This window comes from Diadema antillarum, unplaced genomic scaffold (genome assembly GCF_040938485.1).
Source record: "Diadema antillarum isolate AM-2024a unplaced genomic scaffold, OU_Dant_1.0 scf00000067, whole genome shotgun sequence".
NCBI classification, from domain to species: Eukaryota; Metazoa; Echinodermata; class Echinoidea; order Diadematoida; family Diadematidae; genus Diadema; species Diadema antillarum.
The window spans coordinates 375,416-397,475 of record NW_027270956.1 but is presented as its reverse complement, the minus strand read 5'-3'; the positions used below and the strand labels follow the sequence as shown (position 1 = coordinate 397,475).

At 36.3% G+C, this 22,060-nt stretch overlaps 1 protein-coding gene across 1 annotated transcript in view; it reads right to left on the bottom strand.

The window, feature by feature from the left end:
• LOC139716584 (unconventional myosin-X-like) overlaps positions 1-16,446 on the bottom strand; it is a 192,287-nt gene extending 175,841 nt beyond the window's left edge. Inside the window, exon 1 of the mRNA XM_071628111.1 lies at positions 16,359-16,446. The gene's annotated coding sequence lies outside the window, so the exon portion shown is untranslated. The remainder of the gene's footprint in view (positions 1-16,358) is intronic.
• Positions 16,447-22,060: the final 5,614 nt, after the last annotated feature.

Sequence of the window (22,060 nt, the reverse complement as noted above, 5' to 3'; positions counted from 1 at the left end):
TATCTTCACAGTTTTCTCAGCACAGTTTGAATAGGTTGACAACTGCGCACCATGAATTCAAGAGCCAGCGAATATGCTTTTAGGCCACTCAACATGAAAAATTAATCATGCAAAAATATTGACGTTTAGAGTAATATGTATTCACTTCCATTCAAATAATGCCAGAAACAGCAATTCACTTTGGTATTACTGTACAACAAAGTAATACTAGGTAGCAACTGAGACCTACATTAAATTTTTCAATATAACATTCAAAAGTACAGCAAATTACCAACCTTAAAAAAAAAAATGGATGTATAAAAAAAGACTCATTCAAACAAGCGATTCTCCTAAGCCACCCTTCCGAACAACATACCTTTAAACTACCCAAAACATCAAAAACTCTCCATATTTTGTTTTTGTACATACATTATCTGTGCAATTCGACCTTTGGTCAGATGATGGTAAAGACCTATTGATTTATTCCATTTAATTCAAAAGACTTGGTTCATAGATCTAATTAACGCAAAGTAGCAAACCACGTATACACTGTACATATCTTAATTCAAGTTCAAAACTATAGAAAACTCTTATTTATCGAAATGCAACATATTCAAATTGAAAATAGAAGACAAAAAGAAAACTAGTAGTGTATCCAATATCATATCTGAGGAAGGCCTACACACTGCCCACTGTCCATGGATTATTAATCCTTTCCATATCATGGAGATTGAGGAAGAGTAACTGAGAATTTTGAAATGGACACACACTGCCTAAAATATCTGAAATCCGTCTTGAGGAAAAAGAATAAAAAAGTGTGACTCTTTTTGCTAGGCTCCTAACGCTATCAGAATCTAACTACCTCTTTCTTGATCATGTATCAATAAATGACAACCAAAGATGTCGACACGAAGGAGCCATATTCTTCTTGTTGGGGGTGGCTTCACAGCGGTAGATGCGCCCCCTGAATGGAGCCCCGGTGATTTCCTCAAAATCTGTTGATGGATTGACCAGTGATGTAGCCCCAAGGTGTATTTCGGTCAATGGTCAACTGATGAAGGGACAGGATTCTATGCATGCTTGTTCTCTATAAAAAGGGGATTTTTGTCCCCAAATTGCAAATTTCTTAAAGGAGCAATGCAGACTGTCATTGCAGACATTTCAAATACAATATTGTACAGCTGTATCACAGGGTCTACTTGTCTACTACGATGTAGGGATAGATTCAGGCAAAAAAAAAAAAAAAAAAGAGAAAAGACATTTTCTTACAATTTCCTCTGTTGTAAAGAAAATAATGATAACAATAATTAATGTTTGAAACACAAGATGCAACATCGTTCTATATGATCTAGGCATTTTACATGGGAAGTACAGTGTATGTCACCATGTTTGACTACTAACATTCCAAATGAAAGATGGTGATGAACATAATACCTCCATGCATTCAGCCATTTACACATGTATTTTGTGTGTGTGTGTGTGTGTGTGTGTGTGTGTGTGTGTGTATGCACTTACCCATGGTGTAAAACGAGGACACACATACAAACTTTACATTTAAACCGAGGACACACAGAGAACCTAGGACGTCCTCGGTACACAGACCATTCCAAACGGTTTGCTTTTGCATGCTTTTGAATGTAGGGCCAGGGGTACATGTTTGTAGGTCCTCGATTAGCATTTTTGTAATAAGTCCTCGGTTGGATGGTAATATATACGAATGAGTACTTGGTTGACAAGAGTCCTACTGACACACAGGTCCTCGGTTATGTGGTAAAATTCTTGTAAAACAGGTCCTCGGTTTCCACCATAGACGCGCATAACGTGTGTATGTGTGTGTGTGTGTGTGTGTGTGTTATTTCTTTTTTCAAGCCAAGTTAAAAAAAAAACTTATTAATCTTGACATACACTCAAAATTGCTTTTTGTACAATAGTTTTCAATCAAAACATTTTTCTCAGTAGGATTAAATTTTCAATCAATTCAGCTTTCAGTTGTGCATTACAAACCACAATATAGGACTATCATGTTCCTGGAGGGGGTTGTAAGATTCTACGGAGCATTGTGTGCCACACAAGATGCCCTTTTACCAGACTTCACACATCAATGCCACTATAATGAGGTCATAGTCTGACCTTGGCGATCCAAGAAAACCACAGTAGTTCAAGCTGAATGGAGGCTGACGCATTCTAATAGTCTCAACCCCAGACTGTGAGCTGCTTTGCCTACCTACATGTTCATTTCTTTCAATAAAAGATCAGTCTTGAATTGAGAATATTTCCACCTTGGCACTCTATATGCGATCTTTAACTGGTATGTGGAAGAAGAAAACAATTTTACTAATCTCCTTTTGAGCCGGTAATAGATTAGCCAAATGTAGACTGGAAGAAAGAAATCACAGCCTAAAAGTGGAGACAACTACAAGTGTGTTGGCCTACAGTTTCAGCTCAGTTCTTCGCTCTTTCTTTGTGTCATCCTTACAAATGTACAATCACTGTCTTTTGTATAAATACATAATCTCATTACAATTGATCTGTGGTCACTCATATCTTGCTGATGAACTCCGGCGGAATGTCACACCATTCTGGGGTTCGCTTCAATGTTGACTTTCTGTTCATCTATCATGACACTATTACACCTTTCAGGTTTTTGTGGTTTACAATGCATCATCTGCACCCAAATAATGCAGATAAGACCAAAAAGAATGTGTTAACATGACTTTAAAGTATGCATGTCAGGTTGGCTGTAAGGCTAAATGTGCTGAAAAAAAGTGGGGTACGTGTACAATCAATCCCATGATGTCATCACTCATGCATATTCACAATAGGAGCAAAATAATAAAGTTGGCCATCAGAAACACCATACTATCAGAAACAGGCTCAGCAGGGCTCTGGGCTTCAGGCTCTGGGCAAACTTCAAAGCCTCAACCCCCCCATACGAGGTTCAGAGTTTATAAACATCTATCACCTCAAAAATTCTCTGTAAAGTAAATATTCGGCTAGACCACTCTCTGATGGGTGACATTGCCAGGGGCTAGACAACAAAATCCCCGTCTTCTTCCTTCAGAAAGTGATGGGCCAATGACCTTACAGCAGGTCATCACTAATGGAATGTGGATGGCCACGGCTGACACAAACACCATCAAACACTGACAGACCAAAAATCTTCGTTACTCATTTTTGTTTCCTCCTCCTCCTCCTCCTTCTTCTGCTTCTTCTTCTACTTCTTCTTCTTTTGCTTCTCAAGCAGAAAATCAAGGGATCTCACACTTACAGAAACTTACAAAACATGTTTGAAATCATGCTTCTCAAATTCATTTCTATTAATGTTACAGTGTGTTCAGGCTCTTGGACAAATAGGACAAATCAGACACATTTAAAAAAAAAACACAATAAGAAAGTGTGAAATTGTTTCAATGTGTTTCCTAATAATGGTATCTCACTGGCTGTTATAACACAGCTCTTCTGATCCTTCGTGGCATCACTCGAGTTAATTTCGAATTCACCCTCCACACCTTTCCCCTGTATCTGTCTCGATTATTCTCGGTGAGAGGTCACTGTAGTGTATGAATTCCACCTACACTAATTAGCCTATATATAGATTGTCTCCTAATTGCCACTCTCTCTTTCGGTTTTCTTGTCTGTCCTAGGTTTATCTCCTCTTCCTCTATATCCCCTTTAATATCTTTCTATTTCTCACTCTCCTTTACCCTTAGTCTTCACTCCTCTGCTATATCCTCAAATGAAAACACATCGCCTCTTCAGCAAATTTCAGCCTCAGATAGGCTTTATAAAACTGCAAAAAATATGATTTTTCTTTCTGTGTTTTTTTGTTGTTATTGTTGTTGCTCTCCATCATTCAAATCATGTGTCATGACAAGGTCCTGAATGGTACAGTCCATGCCTAAAGCCACTAGTAATGATCATTTGCAGATGAAAACAAACAAACAAACAAACAAAACATTAGTGCTTCAAAAATACATTGTAGTTCTAAAATGTGAGTTAGGGATAGAAACAACCAACGTATAAATTTTGAAGTATACAAAATAAAACAATAGTTTTATTAAAATTGTTACTCTTAATAAACCCTTTACAGTTATGGCTAATTGAGAAAATTAGTGATACAGCACTGTATCTCCTTATATTTGTGGCTTTGTTGCGACATATGGTAGGATGTTTTGTGATTGATACAACTGAACTATACATATGCATCAAATGTAATAATTCAAACATTTTTTAGATTACTGCTCACAATGGTAAACAGGGGCATTACTTTCCCTTTGGAGGTGTTTGAAACACTGTGACACTCAGTGCTCATGATATTCCTGCCTCACATCTATTATTATATAAATTCAACTATTCCAGACATTAGTTATGATGGAAATCACAGGCTTTTGAAAGAGACCAACAATGTAGGTTCAACAACACATCTTGGACTACACTCTTTCTCATTTTAATAATAATGTAAAACATTATGTTTTTTTTGCGGCATGAAATTTTTGTGAATTGGAGCCAACAGCCTTTTTCATGGCAGGAAATTTTTGCAAAATGTCTGGCATTTCATATACAAAGTGTACACAAGAACCTTTGCATGCATTTTAATTTTGTGCAATTAACCCACTGAAGACCAGTCCCAAGTATACTTGGGCAGGTGTCACGAGGAAAAATATGTGTTATAACAAATTCGGCTTAATGCATGCCAACATTCCTTGTTTTACGGTAGGTGAATTTACTTGAGCGATGCATGATTTCAGACTGGGTAGGAAACCTAATCTTGTTATTGTCATATGAAGTGCAGCAGAAAACATACCAAGACACAGAAATAGACACCTCACACATTGCATGCTCTCTCTTGTTCGCTTTGTTATCCTGTCTTTATATCAAAAGTTATTTTAAACAGAAGGTTTACTTTATTAAGCTCTGTTATGTTTTGGTAAGAGAAAATGCACATAACAATGACGTTGATGAAAACTTGGGAATAAAACGCCCACAAAAGGACATACTTCTGATAGCCTTTACAAAAATATGGATATCACATGCTGTTCTATGGACTCTACCATCATGCTCGATAGTCATTAATTTGTATTTCAAGATCAACCTGAGGTCAAAATGGACACAATGCAGTTTGAATCTTGTCATTAACAGCCTTGACAGTTTCAAATACTATTAATCACTCCTTGTTTCAGGCCTTAAATTACATCCAAGCAATACACAATGTAGGTAATTTAATCCAAGATGCTCTCCTTACCTATTCACCCAAGGCTATGACATCACACTGCAGCATTCCTTTGCGAGAAAAGGATACCTGCAAGTTTCTCTGTCCATGCATAAAAACAATAGGGCACCTACATAATGTCCCTCAGCATGTCCTATTATAGTAATTGTTTTGCTTTCATGCCTATATGTCATGCCGTGTCATATCATAGAACAATGGACAGCAACCATTAATTACTGACAACTATAATTAACACGTTGTTTGCAAAGTGCAACTTATTGTGCATTCCCTTTCCTGTCCAGTGTGAGTTTTACCATAAGCATATTAAAGTGATAGTAGGTCTACAGTTTCAGTTGACATGGGGCTTCGGATTTCCAACATTTTTTTTTTTTAATGATGGTATTTTAGATAATGAGAAATCTGAATATTGTGAAATATGAAAAAGCATGTAATTCTAAAAACAATTCAGTTTATTTGATGAAACTTGGTTTTGAAATTGCTGAGATATCCAAAATGAGGCAAACCTAATAAAAAGGCAGGACCTACCTTTAATTAGGATCGCTATGTTTTACATACTTTGTTTTTTGGAGTTCTCAGCCACTTCAAAACCAATTTTCATCAATGCTGAATTAAAGTTTGAATTTCCCTTAGAATTGTATGCTCTTTACCATTTCCTGAAGTTGTTTCTCATGCAAAAAGTTTTAAGCTGAATCCTTACGTACCTCAACCAATCCAATAACTATACAATCCCTTTCAAGGCAATACACTCCCCTTGGATTCTAGTATGCAAACAATGTAGGACAGCAATCTTTAGCTTCCCTTGTCTTTCACTGCTAGTGGCTGAGAGGGTTTGACATAGTTCCAAGGACAAGCTCACTTATATGCTGGATTGAGTGACTGCAGCAATATCAGTAAAAGTTTCAAGGGGAAAATCAGGCAATTTGTTCAAAAGTTATGATTTTTTAGTGCCACTATAGCTCAAAGAGAAGACTACTACAGTTTGTGATATCACATGCGTAGAACGATATTAAGAAAATATAGAGAATAATCAACATATTTTCACGTTTCTTAGATAGTGAAAGAGCACCTGACTTGCCTCTTTTAGAAGGCAGGGGGAATAATATTACCCTTTTACATCAATAAAAAGTCCTTGTGTACTTTTTTAAAGAATTAAATTTTGTGGAATCCTCTTCATATTTCTTTCTATATATGTGGCATCACACACTGTAGTAGTCTTCTCATCCAGCAATAATGGCACTGAAACTTCAAAAATGCATAATTTTTTTAACAGGTTGTCAGATTTTCCCCAAACTTTCACTGATGTGTTACACTAATACTGCTGCACTCACTGCATTCACTCTATCCACACATACAGGGTATATGAAGGTGAACTTGTCCTTTAATTGCCCAACCAGCCCTAGAGTGAGTTACCATTTCAAGTCATCAACTGCTTGGAGAAAGAATATGAAGCACTTTATTTTTACCCCTCACTATTGGTGCTTTGAGGCTCATCAACTATAAAAGCATGTTATTTCGCATAATACTTTCCAGACAATGCATAGTAGAGAAACCGACTCATAACTGAAACTAAAAATTTTAAAACTGCGGAAAAAAGGAGTGTGATGGTAGTAACACATGTTAGGAAACGGCATCTGATTTTCCTGGGTAGCAGCACCTCTCGAACAATGGGCCAAGGAAGCCTGAACTATCTAAAGATTTTCTATTAGTTATCTTTGGTGTTTTTCTATTTTGATCTAGTGACTACACTTGAGAACAAAAGTGTAAACAATCTAGAAAAAAAAACACATTTTCTTTTTTCTAACTTCACCATGGCAACCTGCTTGAACCAGGGATTATTTCGAGTCGCTTAAATGAAAGAGTTTATCATGTTGTCAAATGAGTTTTTACGTGAGACTGCATCAAACACTTGAACATACACTTGAACATAACTCAATAAGTAAGGGGATTAGGTTTCATTCGATATAGATTACTCCCTGTTCAGACAAAGAAATGACGTATAAAGAATCATCGTATAGCCGACAGACCGTTCAGATGCTAATCTCGACCGTTCTGGAAAACGTCGCATAGATGTGCAGTTTCCCACTGCATATGCTGTTATGGTCATGAGTGACAGCTATGGGGTCACCTTTCGTGCGCGCTCCCATTGAGCCCCACCCAGTTATACCATTCTATGGTCGCCATACGTTCAGACGCACCATGGACATGATGGAATGCTGAGTCATTATTGAGTTCTAGTTCGAAACGATGCTCTGACCGTCGTTTCATTATACATTGTTTCATTAGTCAGCATTCAAACGTATAAATTCATTGCAGAGCTTTACCATTTTGGTATAGCTACGTGTATACTGTTCTAGTATATTATGCATCTGAACACCCTGTTACTAGTGTTAGTCACAGTGCAGCAGACTAGACATTACAAACTTAAAACTAATGCATTAAATTTTGAAATTCTGGAAATAACAACTGACAACAAATCACGCTCCTGGAAGATGTACTTCAAGCTGAGATGCTTTGAAATTCAGTCGGTCTTGTTCGTTATCACTTTTTTCCTTACTGTGACAGAAGTAGCATCTGAGTAGATAAACTTGTAAACAAACCTGTCCATTCTGTTTCGTGAAGGATATAAACAACGCTTCTGCACGGAGAAGCTTGATACAGTACTATACACTTAGCACCTGCAATAAATCAAAGCTTGCGATACGCAGAGGAACGTTCGGCCAGCTCTCTGGCACGGCTGTTAGGAATTCAAGATGGGATTTCAGGAATTTGAGAGAGACATAATTCTTAATTGTTTTGGACTTTTCCACAACTGTGATGGTTTGAATCATCGAAACCTCCTCTTCACTTCCCTCCCCTCCCGAACCCCCTCCCCCCCCCCCACACACACACAATTAAACAACAAAAAATATGTCTGTAAATCCCTGTTTTGTGAACATACGGCCTACACATCACAGCTCTATCACAACATGACATTCATTGCAGTCTGTGCTAAATTTTTATAGAATTGTACAAGTGTAGCTGATGGCCTTTTTTGCAGCAAAAAAATTGTGTAAACTGCCACTGGCATTCCATGCATACACTGCAGACAAGATCTTTCACATGCATTTTAATTTTGTAAATATGGCTCCTTGAAAAATTTGCAAAAATTTCTGGTTTTACAGTACCAATCATAATGATTAGATATGATAATGATGATATAACAATTTTTATAACGATACAATAATGATAACAAATGATGATGATGATGATTAATAAAGCTAATAATAATATTATTATATATAATAATAATAAAATCAGCAAGTAAAGAGAGATAAAGTAAAGGCTTGCCACAACAATGTTTTTTATCTCTCATTCGTGGAGAGAGGAGGGGGAATCAGGGAAAAAGCGTGATGTAATAAAGATACAAGATCGAAAAGAGCGCACTCCAAATCGATATTGCGGAAAATTCTCAGGCTGCCTGAATGAACATCAGTATTTCACCACCATATGACTCATTTCATAAATCAATTTGATATAAATTCATTTTTTAGGACTGAATGACAAAAAAGATATGTGAGACAAAATGATTCAGGGAGCACAGATGTTCATTTTTCTCTTTTTCTCTCTGTTTTTTGTGATGTTTAGCAGGCATGAATGTGCACTGCGGCAACAGCTACAATGTAGTCTCCATATAGTGGGCGAAAGTAAAGAAGAAGCAATCCAAATTGTCGACAGCCTGGTTATCAATGGTATACATCACGCATGATTACTCAATTCAGTCAAAATATTGCAAATAATGAGAAAGAATTACCAGGTAGTGCTCAGGTAAAATACCGATATTATCTTGCACAGCTGAAGTCATTAGATAGAGGAGTCTGGGGTAATTTTTTAAGTGGACTTGAAAATCACGCTGATGTTCCTCAGAATACAAATTTGATGACAGCTATGTTAGCTTTACTTAGGCCTATATGATAACCTGTGTTTCCACAAGCCAGTTTTGTATTTCTTCCATTAGAGACCAACATTGTTGTGAGTTTGTAAGACCAAAGTGTGCTCTTTTGAAAGTCTCATTCATCATGATAGAACATATACCACTCGCATTCAATTTCATACTCTGCACAGACACACATCAACACACAGATATTGCAGGAAGACTCTTGCATCGTCGAGTCCTTGATTAAATGACTGTTATACTCTTTCCGTAGAGTTGAATTATGTTTCCCTTTCGTTGTGACTAATCATATTTCATTATGAGAGATTTCATCGTGAGTAGACAGAATCAAAGATATGTTGCTGTTTGAGGAAATCCCTAGAATCCTTGGAAGTTAGATGTACTTGCTTGATCAGTGGATTCTTTGGGTCACTTACCCCATGGGTTGTTTCAGAAAGAATTTCCTGGAATCTGATCCCACAGAGCAAATGCATAATCCTCCCCAATCACCCCTAATTTGATAAGGTGCCATGATCAACCCGTGTTGACAGAGTAAAATCTTCAGCATGCTCACTAGCCCTAGACCCAATACCTGCACTCACACACACACACAAAAGCTATCAATCTTTGCATCGCAATGTGGAAAACAATTTCATTTTCCACCCTTCACACATGAGGGGCAAAGGAAAAGAAAAAACTTGGCTGCAAAATGCAGCACTTTGAATCTCCAGGCTCAGCATCATGCCTAGAAAACTTGAGGTTCTTTGACAATGCATCTCAATTCTCATACAAACCCTTATAAATACGAAGTGAGGAGTGGCAGGGACAGAATTGTCCCCTTTAAGTTCTACTTTTTGATGATATACCATGAACACCAAACATCTTTTTAAATGAAATTGACAGGTGATTAAATTCTGTCTATACTTGATGACACAAATTACTATACACTTCAAGAAGAAACAGACTTGAAATTGTGCAAATCTGGGAAAAATACATTTGTAGGGCATGAGGAAATTTCCTCTAATTTAGATCCCCTAAAGGGAAATTTCCTGTTCATAGACTTTGGTTGTATAATCAGCTGTATGAAACCAGTGTTTGAGCATCATTTGATTATAAATACAATACCCGATACATAGCAAAATAATTTCCTTCACCATGTCGGAATGCCTTTTATTTCTTTAAAAATGACAAAAAAGGTAGAACTTAACAATTGGAGCACACACTACGTTGACTGGATATTTTTGCTCCGCTATCAATGCAGACTCACAGACACTATCAACTCACTGTGAGACTTTCATAAGACGACGATACTCTTACCCTATATTATATGTGATAATCACAGACCAGCTTGGGCCTGTAGTCTTAGTGCTATCTTTAATACCACAAGCATAAAGTTGTCATACATCATATGATTACATAACATTATATAACAATTCCATGACTATCCCTTCACATCATATTAATCACCCATGGAAACAGGAATCCATTTCTCCTACATGTATGTATTAGAGAAATACAATGTAGGGGGGGGGGGCTTTGGTGTTTATTCTTTTGATAAAAGTGCAAACAGTGATTCATACTACCAATCTTAAGATTTCCTACAAACATCTGCTTGTCAGGAAAAAGACTTTAATCTCATCGGTTGATTGATCACTTGTGGATTCATTGTCAACTTCACAAGACCACATTGGTATTGTAATAGTATCAGTAACTTGTTCAAATGTGCATTGACAGGGAAAAAAAAAAAGAAGAAAAGAAATGGACTACTTTGGAGAAATGTGTGGTGTGTGGTTTGCCTGTATCTGAAGCCTAACATTGTCTGCTAGTATGAATCATGTAACTACTAGTGACCCCTCATACCTTAGCCCCCCCCCCCCTTTACACATCTCAAGGAGCTTTACGCTCGAGCAAACACACACACACACACACACACACACACACACACACACACACACACACACAAGGAAATGCAATCAGAATATCGAGGCAACTGCTGTGGCTGTCAACCGTCATATCCCCTAATAGACGGTTTCTGTAAATGTATCAAAATTCATAAACGTTTCCCTCAGCCAAGTAACGAACTACACTTCATCCACCTGCTCCCTCCAATTAAATTTCTCAGGCAGAAGTTTTCTTAATAGCATTCATCAGTTGTCTATACAACTTGTGTGTGCTTGTGTGCCATGTCTTCAATTTCAATCTTGACACAGAAAAGAGCTTGAATCATATCCTAATCTTTATCACTATTAATTTAGATTACAGTACATGCAGTTTTGTCATTTGTACTGATTTATGCATTGGAAGGAATCCTCATCATGGAACAATGGCAAAAGTATAAAGATGGTCTGGCAAAACTTCCAGTGCTTTAAATTTCAATAACCAACGAAGAATAGAGCGTAGTATTACAATGGTCAATAAGCTTGATAAATTGATTATATAACATTTTCTTTCTTGCCTTATTAACCCGTTGAAGACAAGTCTCGAGTGTACTCGGGCAGGTGTCTATTGGAAATGTCTGTTGTATACAGCAAAATCGTTCCGTCCTCAACGAGTTAAAATTTCACAATGCAGCCTACAGATGTACAGTTGTATTTTCTCTATCTAAAGGTCTATGGTAACAGGAAAAAAAAATAGGTGCACACACAAATATATGTATGGTATATATAGATGTATCACATCAGGTGGTTGAGTAAGATATCCTATTTCACATCATTTCTGGTCAACATAAGAACTTCCTTCCCCATCTCTCTCTCTCCCTCTCTCTCTGTCACCTTTACCCTACTAAGATAGCCACTGCCAAAATATCTCCAAATGACACAGTGACATTAAAGGCACTGTTTATAAATGTTTCCAGTCTTACAAATTTGTAAAAAAAACAAAAACAAAACATGAGCTGCAGTTTCCACACACTAAAAAGAAAATGGCAGCTGAAAATGAACATTGAATGCTAAAATTATTTACCGAAAAAAATGTGAAACCTGTAAAATTCCCCATTCTAAATCTTTTTGAAGACAAGAGCATTGTAAACTTGTGTATATTTCAGTAAACATTTTAGCATGTTGTGCTCTTTGATACTGCCACAACAACGACACTACTTTTTAAACTTTTGTGTGCTTAAGCTTTTTTTAAATCAATTTGATAGTGTACTCACTTTAATCAGTACAGTTTAAACATTTCTTTTGATTAAGCCTACATAATAACACAGCATGATCTTCAATACAGTCATGTATCAGATCTTCAGCCAATGCTCTCCATTTCTACCATAAAAATAAACACAGAAATATACAATCTGTAGGCTCTACACAGTATGACAGCATTCGCAAGGCAGAGAAATGACCAGTAGTAAGTAGCCCCCAGCATGTCATGGTCAGATACAGTACATCATTAGAGGTGTCTTTCTGACACCTTCTGGGTATGTCCAATCGTGAATCCACCTCTGCGCCATCTGCCAGTCATTGGCTGTTTTTCTCATACAATCAGACGTGTGCTCCTGCTCTTGTTCTTTCCACAATTATGATTTTAATAGGTACATGCAATAACGTTGTCTCTCGTGGCAGTGGAAACAATTATTTCACGCTTTTGTATTCCCCTTGGCAATTCTCTGACAGATTAACAGTACACTGACATCACGTAATTCCCATTCACAAGAGGTTCTCTGGTTGAAAAACTCATCTACCCCCCCCCCCCCACACACACACACATGTATACACACACGAATAATCTCTCGCAGTTCTGTTAGTCTCAAACAGTACCCAGTAATCTGGTTGAAAACATTATATTATAAAAAATGAACTGTACACTTTCATTCAGCACAGTCACTTACAATGTAATACGATGTACCGCCATAGTAAATGCTCAATGCATGTGCTGTTAAAGATGGGTAATACAGTTGGCTGCTATTTTATACTCAGGTTGCTTTCCTTTGGGGTTGCAGTCTGTCAGCAAATAAATGTCTTGCATCAAAGGTTTCATGAATAATATTCTTATCAAACCTCTTTATCTGAAAAAGACTACAATGCCATGCACTTGAACAGCTAGAAAATTTCATGATATCCAACTCTAACTTTCATACAAATGGATGTTTCTGTCAGTTGACTCAAGAAATTAGCATATATCCCTCACCTGCTTTGCACCCTTTCTTAATGCCATCTTTCAAACCTACATCTGACCAAATTGGAATTAATCAGAGGTTTGCAAGGTAGGGAAAGGTTAAAACAAACTTTCTGATTGCTAAAAAGATATTTTGTTCTCAGGATGTTGGCGAGACCACTGTCAAGCTAGGTTGAAACAAACTTTCTGATTGCTATTAAAAGAAATAATTTTGTTCTCACGTTGTGCATTCAATTTCAAAATACACATTATCCTCCCCCATCAATACGAGCAACACCGTGAAAGAATGCTTTCCTACATTCACTATGAAAGAGCAGTACAGCTTTGAAGTAATTACCCTCCAAACAAGCATACAGGATCCAACCAGTCTTGTATGCACAGTGAACTCTTATTGAATACAGAACACAGCTATTTAAACCACTCGTTATCAAACTAAGTATTCATTTTTGCCCTAAAGTCTATGTCTTTGTGATTTAGCATTTTCAACCCTGAAATAATACAATTTCAATAATTAAATTTAGCATAGCATTATGATTAAATATAATTAAATTTCAAAACAACAAACTGATTTCACTAGCCCCAAGGAGTGTGCTGTAACTCAGATAGTTACCCGTACTAAAATGGTATTGAACTGAACACTTAAAGGACAAGTTCACCTTCATAAACATAAGGATTGAGAGAATGTAGCAATATTGGTAGAACACACCATTGAAAGTTTGAGGAAAATCAGACAATCCGTTCAAAAGTTATGAATTTTTGAAGTTTTTGTGCAGTACCCGCTGGATGAGAAGAATACTGCAGTGTATGAATAACTTACATGTAGATGTCACATGCGTACAACAATATAAGGAAAATATAAAGAGAATTTCACAAAATTCCATCTTTTGAAAAAAGTACACATTCCCCTGACTCGTTACCGACAAATGTTATGGGTAATATTATTCCCCCTGCCTTTAGAAAGAGGCAAGTCAAGTGCTCTTTTATTATGCGAAAAAAGTGAAAATATGTTGAATTTTCTTTTACATTTTCTTTATACTGTTGTACGCATATGACTCACAAGCTGTAGTAGTCTCCTCATCCAGCGGTTCCAACACAAAAATGTAAAAAATTAATAACTTTTGCATCGATTATCCAATTTTCCTCAAACTTCCACTGATGTGTTCTACTAATATTGTTGCATTTTCTCAATCCTTATGTTTATGAAGGTGAACTTGTCCTTTAATCAACAGTTATGGTATCTTTTTGATATTATATCAGGCGTACATTGAAGGGAGACTAAACATTTGATTTTCTTTCTTACCTGGTGATCAGATCAGCATAAATATCATTTTGAATGAAAAACTATAATTTCACACAACAACAATTCCTTCTTTTCACTTCCATAGTACCAAAGGTGACATTTACAACTTTAAGCAGTCAATTCACTTGGGAAGCTTAGGAGGGGGAAAAGGAATGTCAAAAGCTGCTGGTAGTGGTATGCAGGGATATGATAATATGTCAGTTTATTGTTGCTACCTATGATACCTGCAATAAGACTATCAGTCTCACTACAGTTTTCACTTGGGCTCTGACATAATTTACGTGACAAAAATACATACTAATAGCTAAGATATGTGAATGGATGTAACATCCGTCTTGTTCAAACCTCGGTAGTGTCAAATCCTATAACAGCTGACTGTAATCAGAAGCACACACACGGAAGAACGCGGAAGTTAACTTCCTCCTGAAACACATCTGGGCATGCATATGATCATATCGCCCACGTATAGTTTGACCTTGAAGGTATCATCAATATGTACATGAGTACATATAACATACATTGTACATGTATATTCCTGGTCATTCTTCATACAGTAGGAATAAAAGCAGTCTAGTGAATGATTGCATGCAAGAATATACACTGTACCAAGACATGAACTATCATACCAATGTGGAAACATAGCATACAATGTAGGTTACGGTACTGCTTCCAAATGATAATGTTAACTTTCAGTAATTCATTCACGCCAGCCACAGTCATCAAAGAGCTTTGAATGTAAGCAACCGCAACATTTTACCTCCAAAATTACCATAAAATATTATTCTTCAAACAAATTATTCCATATACACTATCATACCCCTTGTCTGTGTATATGATTTAGAATATCAATTTACATCAAGTGAAAAAAAAAGACAATTAGGTCTGTTGTAACTCAGTAAGTAAATTCTCTATAAACCTGTGATATGTTATGACATTTATTCTTAGAAGTGCGCATCAGAAATGTTTGTCTCAGGTGTTACAGTTTAGCAAATTTGGTTTGTGGCTAACTATACACCGCCCAGCAGTCCGCATGTCGTCTGGTCGGGTTAGTTTGTGGGTAGATCAATATAGTTCTTAATTGTCAACATGAGACAAATAATTCCACTTTCTCTCTCTCTGTTGATGCTACACATACTCATATAAATGACCCTGTAAAATGTCTTGTAATATCTAGACTCACGTATATGTACGCCTACTGCATAAACATGTCCACTTCCACAATACATGTAGTTCAACTGCAATTTGTATCATTGTACAGTGCTTTTGATATCTCTCATTTGAACTGTTGTATCAAAGACATCCAATAGGCACTCTTCAGGTTAAAAAAAAAAAAAATTACTGCAAAGACATTCACTTCAGTCTGATGTTGAAGTAGCATCAATTACTGAAAAAAAATTTGTTTAGACCCTATATCACTATGTTACAGTGAGTAACAAATACAGTCACTCAACAACAACGTACAAATCAAGCTCATTCTTTTTAAGAGCTACTAAAATGCCAAGTTGATGACTAACATTGTAACAATCGAGCGCATTCACTATAAACACTCAACAGTCCGTCCCACGAATCCCCACCAACCCACTACGGAGCTACGACTACACCCTACCGGGCAACGCTTCCGGTAATTGAGTTGAGGCTTGCGCTACCTTGTTCCGCTGCAGAGATCCACGCTCACGGTTTTAGCAGCAGAACAATCGACAATTGTCAGTAATAGAGACATAGAGTAATGACACAAACTGTAAACTTTGTATACGTCTATGAAACTAAACATAATTTCGCATGATTTTTCTTTAAAAAGTTAAAACAACGACAACATAATCAAAACTTACAAAATCCACAGTAGAAACGAGGACGGAAGAGGCGAATACCGTATCCGATCCCTGTACCACGGGTGTGTACTTGACTGTACAATCGGAACTCCACGCACACCCACCTGACGCGCCACTCTCGGTGACTACAGTACCTTCTGTGTATAAATTCGTATACACAATCCGGAGCATTTCACGCCACACGTCGAGGCGCATGCACAGCAACTCCCAGTCCTCCGTCCGTCGTGCAAGCAAGCGGTCGTGTGTGGGCGTGGCATCAAAACTTTGTGAATTGTGCATGAAGAATGATTGCGTGTATGTTTTTGTACAGTAAGTAACATGTGCGTGAGAAGTTGCATATTTTCACTGGTTTTGCGCTGGTGTAACAAAGGCGAAACATGAAACAAATTCTAAATACAACCATGAAACATAAACCTAAACTGTCCGAAGAGCAGCATCATCCACCTGCGCAAATACGTTTTAGGAGTCGAACTCGTAGGTTTATTTCAATATCATACATATTTTGAACTTTTATTTAGTAAGTTGGACTAGCTGTTCCGGAAAAGTCGTACCAGGTATAATATGCGGTCATTGTTGTCATAACTCTGGTTGTAACTTCTGAACGAAATGTCAGTTTGCAGGGGAGGACACCTTGAAAGATCTTTGACAATCCAATGGATCGCACTAATTTGTGTGTACATGATTGAATTGGTTTATTCAATTCAATTTAATTTATTCAAAACCAGAAACCAAACATATTATATCAGAGATTACAAAAATCATTGTTCCAAAAAAAAATCACGAGTTACATATATGTTTGTTGTTTTTTTAGGACTCCTTAAAAGCCATGCTTGTGAACGGGGCCCCCTATCATACAAAATACAATCAAACATAACATAATGAGATAAGTGGACTTCATAAAAAGTGAAGACCATAAACTATAAACCAAATCACACACACACACACACACACACACACACACTTTTTTGTTGTTTCATAATATTCTTTATTTGAGCTTCATTCAATGTGACATCCATATTAACATTAAAATTAATACATCCACCAACAAAAAAGAAAGCAGCTGTATTCTTCTTTCTTGTGCTGCTAAATCATTTTTCAAACAGACAGTACGATATATTTGATTCTTTTTGTGTGTGTATATATTTCACACACACACACACACACACACATAAATATATATATCCACACACGCATTAACACCACACAGAACACACAAGACTATACATGTGTAGGCTCACCAATCTTCATAAAATCCTTAAAAATAATTAAGACTGGCTTAAATAATCGATCATTTCGTAAACGTAATATGATACTCTTCTCAGGGCCATTATAGCCCCTGGTTTGAGCCTATATAGCAGACATGTTTTCCACTCATTTGATAGTGTTTTTACCTTCCCATGATTTTTTATTTATTTTTTTGCTTAAAGGAAAAATCCAGTCCGAATATAAGTTAGTCTGATAAAAAAGAGTAAAATTTTGATCGAAATCGGGCGAAAAATAAGGAAGTTATGACATTTTGAAGTTTTGTTAATTTTTGAGGAAACAATTCTTGAACAGTCAATACGAATATGCAAATGGCAAAGTGAGTATGTCATCCCCTCACAACTTGCCATATAGTTTGTACATAAAATTGTTAAATTTTCAGTTTTTCATTCAAACGCAATTATGCCCGAGGCTCAAAATCCTGCACTGATCACTATTCTGAAGTTATTCAACCATGAGGAATAACATTATGTTCCAGACTTCAAAGACAGAAACATTGAATTCTCGTCATTTTTTTTTTTTTTTTTTTGTGTGCACGATCAGTGGAAAATTGTGAGGGTATGACATGGTCAGCTCACTCATTTGCACATTCATATCCACTGTACAAGAACTGTTTTGCAGAAATTAGCAAAACCTCAAAACTTTATAACTTCCATATTTTTCACCCGATTTCAGTCAAATCTTTACCGTTGAACAAGTAAGATTTTACTCTTTTTTATCAGACTAACTTATTATTGGACTGGATTTTCCCCTTTAAGTACCTTTAAGGCCTATACATGTAAGTCTTTAGCTGTGGCAATAGTGTAATACTCCGCAAATTGTGAGACCATTTCAAGCAGGCTTTTGTCAAATATTGGAAATGTGTATGGGTTATCAATTTATGCAGCTGTGATTGTCTTACTTTTCATTGTTATTCTTTCAACTTCATCAGTCATTTCATACTACACTGTATTTCCGTTCCACTTCATCTATCTCTTCTCGTTCATACTTTGATTTTGATGCTCTCCAACGACAAATAATGATAATAAGTCATGTACAACAAAACAAATGCCTCGCAATGTGACACTTTCCAGAAAATGTAATCTAACCGTTCCGGTGTTGAATTCTCATTCCGTATTATACCCATTTGATTTCGTATTTTTATAAAGTTAGTTGGTTGCTTTTCATCGTGGCATGTATGTAATTCTGCACCTATAAATATACAATATAAAGCGTATATTCAAATATTATTTTTTTGATAAAACAATTGTAAATTCAGAACTTCTGCAGATCTCCTCAATCCTCGAACACTGTTTAGCTCCAATTCACAGTCATGAAGAAGAGCAAATCTATATGGACTATTACACAGGAAAATAGCGCACCGGGAATCGTTGACATGGAATAGATTTCGGATTTCCTCTTCTATTTTCGACATAATTCCTCCGCTGCGTCTTTTCAGATCTGCGTGAAAGCATTATCATAAAACTATATTTTATATGCTCAATTTTTGCTTTCCGTGGAATCATGTTCTTATTCAGAAGACATAAAAAACATAGTTCTACTTTATCACGATTTAAGAGATTTTCATTTTAACATGCTCCTCCCGAGGGAGAGTTGACAAATCTATCATATTGTCATCGTACTCACATCACTTTATATTCACATGATGAATGAAAATCATTGCTTGCGAGCACTATGTCTTAAAGGGATAACAGTATTGGTGGAGATGAGAATTGGGCTTTTAACTTTTTGTGAGATACCAAGAAAACACTTATGAAATAGTACAGAGCATACCATTTTAAGAGGAATTCAAAGTTTATTTGATGAAAATCAGGTTTGGAATGGCTGAAACATCCAAAAACAAAGTAAAACAAAGCGATTTTAATAAAATGTGGGTCCCACACTTTATTGAATCACTCTGTTTTGGATATCTCAGCCATTTCAAAACCAATTTCCATCAAATAAAAGTTGAATTCCTCATGGAATTACATGCTCTTTCATATTTCATAAGAGGTTTCTCATTATCTCACCAAAAAATGTCAGAAACCTGAACTTAGGTCTCAACCAAAACTATACAATACCTTTAAGTCCAACTCTCGCCTTTCCTATTATGTGTACCTTACTTCTTTTTTTTTCTCATCTCTCCATGCATGATTTCCGTTGTTGTTTTCCAAGGTATATATAATATGATATAAATCGGGGGGTTCCCACCAAACCATATGTACAGACAAACTTGAAATGTTGATTGATTCTTTTGTTTGTTTGTTTGTTTTTTGTTTGTTTTACATGTATATGTAAGCATTATTGGGGCCCCTATCTACGCACCGCTTCTCATGGGGGTTCCCATGCACCATCAAGTTTTGTTTTTGTTTTGTTTATGTTTACTTTGTATAATAATTATGTATCTTTGTGTGTCTTTTTATTGTATGCTCCTGAAAATGATGGTGATTGAAACTGACCTGAACTGAATTGAACTATTCTCTCTCTCTCCTATTCACACTTTTTGTCTCCTCATTTATTGTAAATGTGTGTAGATGATTATCGCTGCACCGTTGGGGCACGTGTTGTATTTTTACATTTATATTGCCATTTTCAATATTATTGAAATTATAATTATTGTCACTTTGCTATTATTATCACTATTTTTGTATAGTTATTTTACTTTCATCTTCTCACAAGCTTACAGATTAAAAAAGAATCAGTGGTTTTGTTCATTTCAGAATGACAACACTTTCTGGTTTTTAGAATGGCGCAAACCATTGTATAGCGTATGATTTACACTTATAGTACTTCAAAAAATAAAAATTTCCATGGATAAAAATAGGGCAAATATTTGATATCCTGAACTATTGCTTCTTGATGCGTTCATAATCCATTTCTTATGAGTCTATTAATAAAGCAAATGAGTATAGTGATGATTAAGGTGTATCTGGTGTTACTTTTTCATTCATTATTATTAAATTATTGTATGACCTACATAGATCTTCGTGTTACACAGTGTTTAAATGGGAAATAACGACAGACAAGATGACTTTTAAAACATAATAATCAGACAGGCAGCTTCCAAGAATTGGGTATCTAATATGAGACGGACAAGAGGGAAAAGTTTGTATAGAACTGTTTGGTTTTTCTGAATTAGAATTTATAACCCAGCCTCCGATGTGACTTAGTGCACGCTTGTCTTCTTACAGTCATTTTTATGATGCACTGTATGTTTATTTCATGAGTATAGGTTATATCAAACGTTATGACATATATGAAAGAGCATATCATTTTAAGGAGGATTCAATGTTTATTTGATGAAAATTGGTTTTCAGATGACTGAAATATAAAAAAAAAATGATCAAGGCGACAGGCCACGCCTTTTATTAGGATCTCTTTGTTTCACCTTGTTTTTGGATATCTAGCCATTTCAAACCCGATTTTCATCTGATACCCCTTAAAATTGCACGCTCTTTGACATCTCATAGAGTGGTTACTGAATATCTCGCAAGACGTTAAAAGCTAAATCCTCACCTCACGACCTGTACACACCCTTTAATCGTAATGAATCTTCGCAATAACGCCACAAAATTTAATGTTCGGATAAACGAACGTTTCTTTTTGTTTTGTTTTGTTTTGTTTTTCATTTCGGATTAAAGGTCCTGTTTACCTTTGGAAACAGTGATTTAAAAAATGTTCAAGACATCACATTTGATGCATACAGTCTGTAGTATCACAAAACATCCTACCATAATAATTTTCGCAATAAAGCCTAAAATATAAGAAGACATCAATAATGTTTTTCTCATTAAACCAAAGCTGTAGACGGTTTAGTCTGAAAACATTTTTATTCAAATTTTGTGTATTTAACAATACTTAACATAGATTATACGGATTCAAATTTTTGCATTGGTTCTTTCTATCCCTAATTCACATTTTAGAACTATTTTGAAGCACTAATGCTGGGTTTTTGTTTCATCTGCAAATTAATGGTATATTATGCCTTTATCCTACGAACATCTACATGATTGCCTATATATGCAATTTTTATGTTTCGGATTAACAAACCTTCGGAATGCTGAACATCAAATTTAATATAATTGTACCTCATACACGTAGGCTGAGAGAGAGAGAGAGAGAGAGAGAGAGAGAGAGAGAGAGAGAGGCGGGGGGGGGGGGGTTGAGGAAGGGAGAGAATGAAAGTGGAACCCTTCCGCAACGTTAATTCAAAGTTCTTATATAAAGGGGGAACTCCCTCATTTTTATAAAGCTTATCAGAGCAATTACACCCCCCCCCCCCCCGGCTAAATACTAGTACTAGTTAGTGATAAGGTTAGAGTAAAAATCATAGGGTTAGGTTTAGGGTTAGAGTTTAGGGTTAGGATTAGGTTCAGGATTCGGATTAATATAGGGTTTAAGGTCAGGGAAGGGTATGTCAGTATTAATTGTCCAGGGGGTACTCGATTGCCCTATAAGAC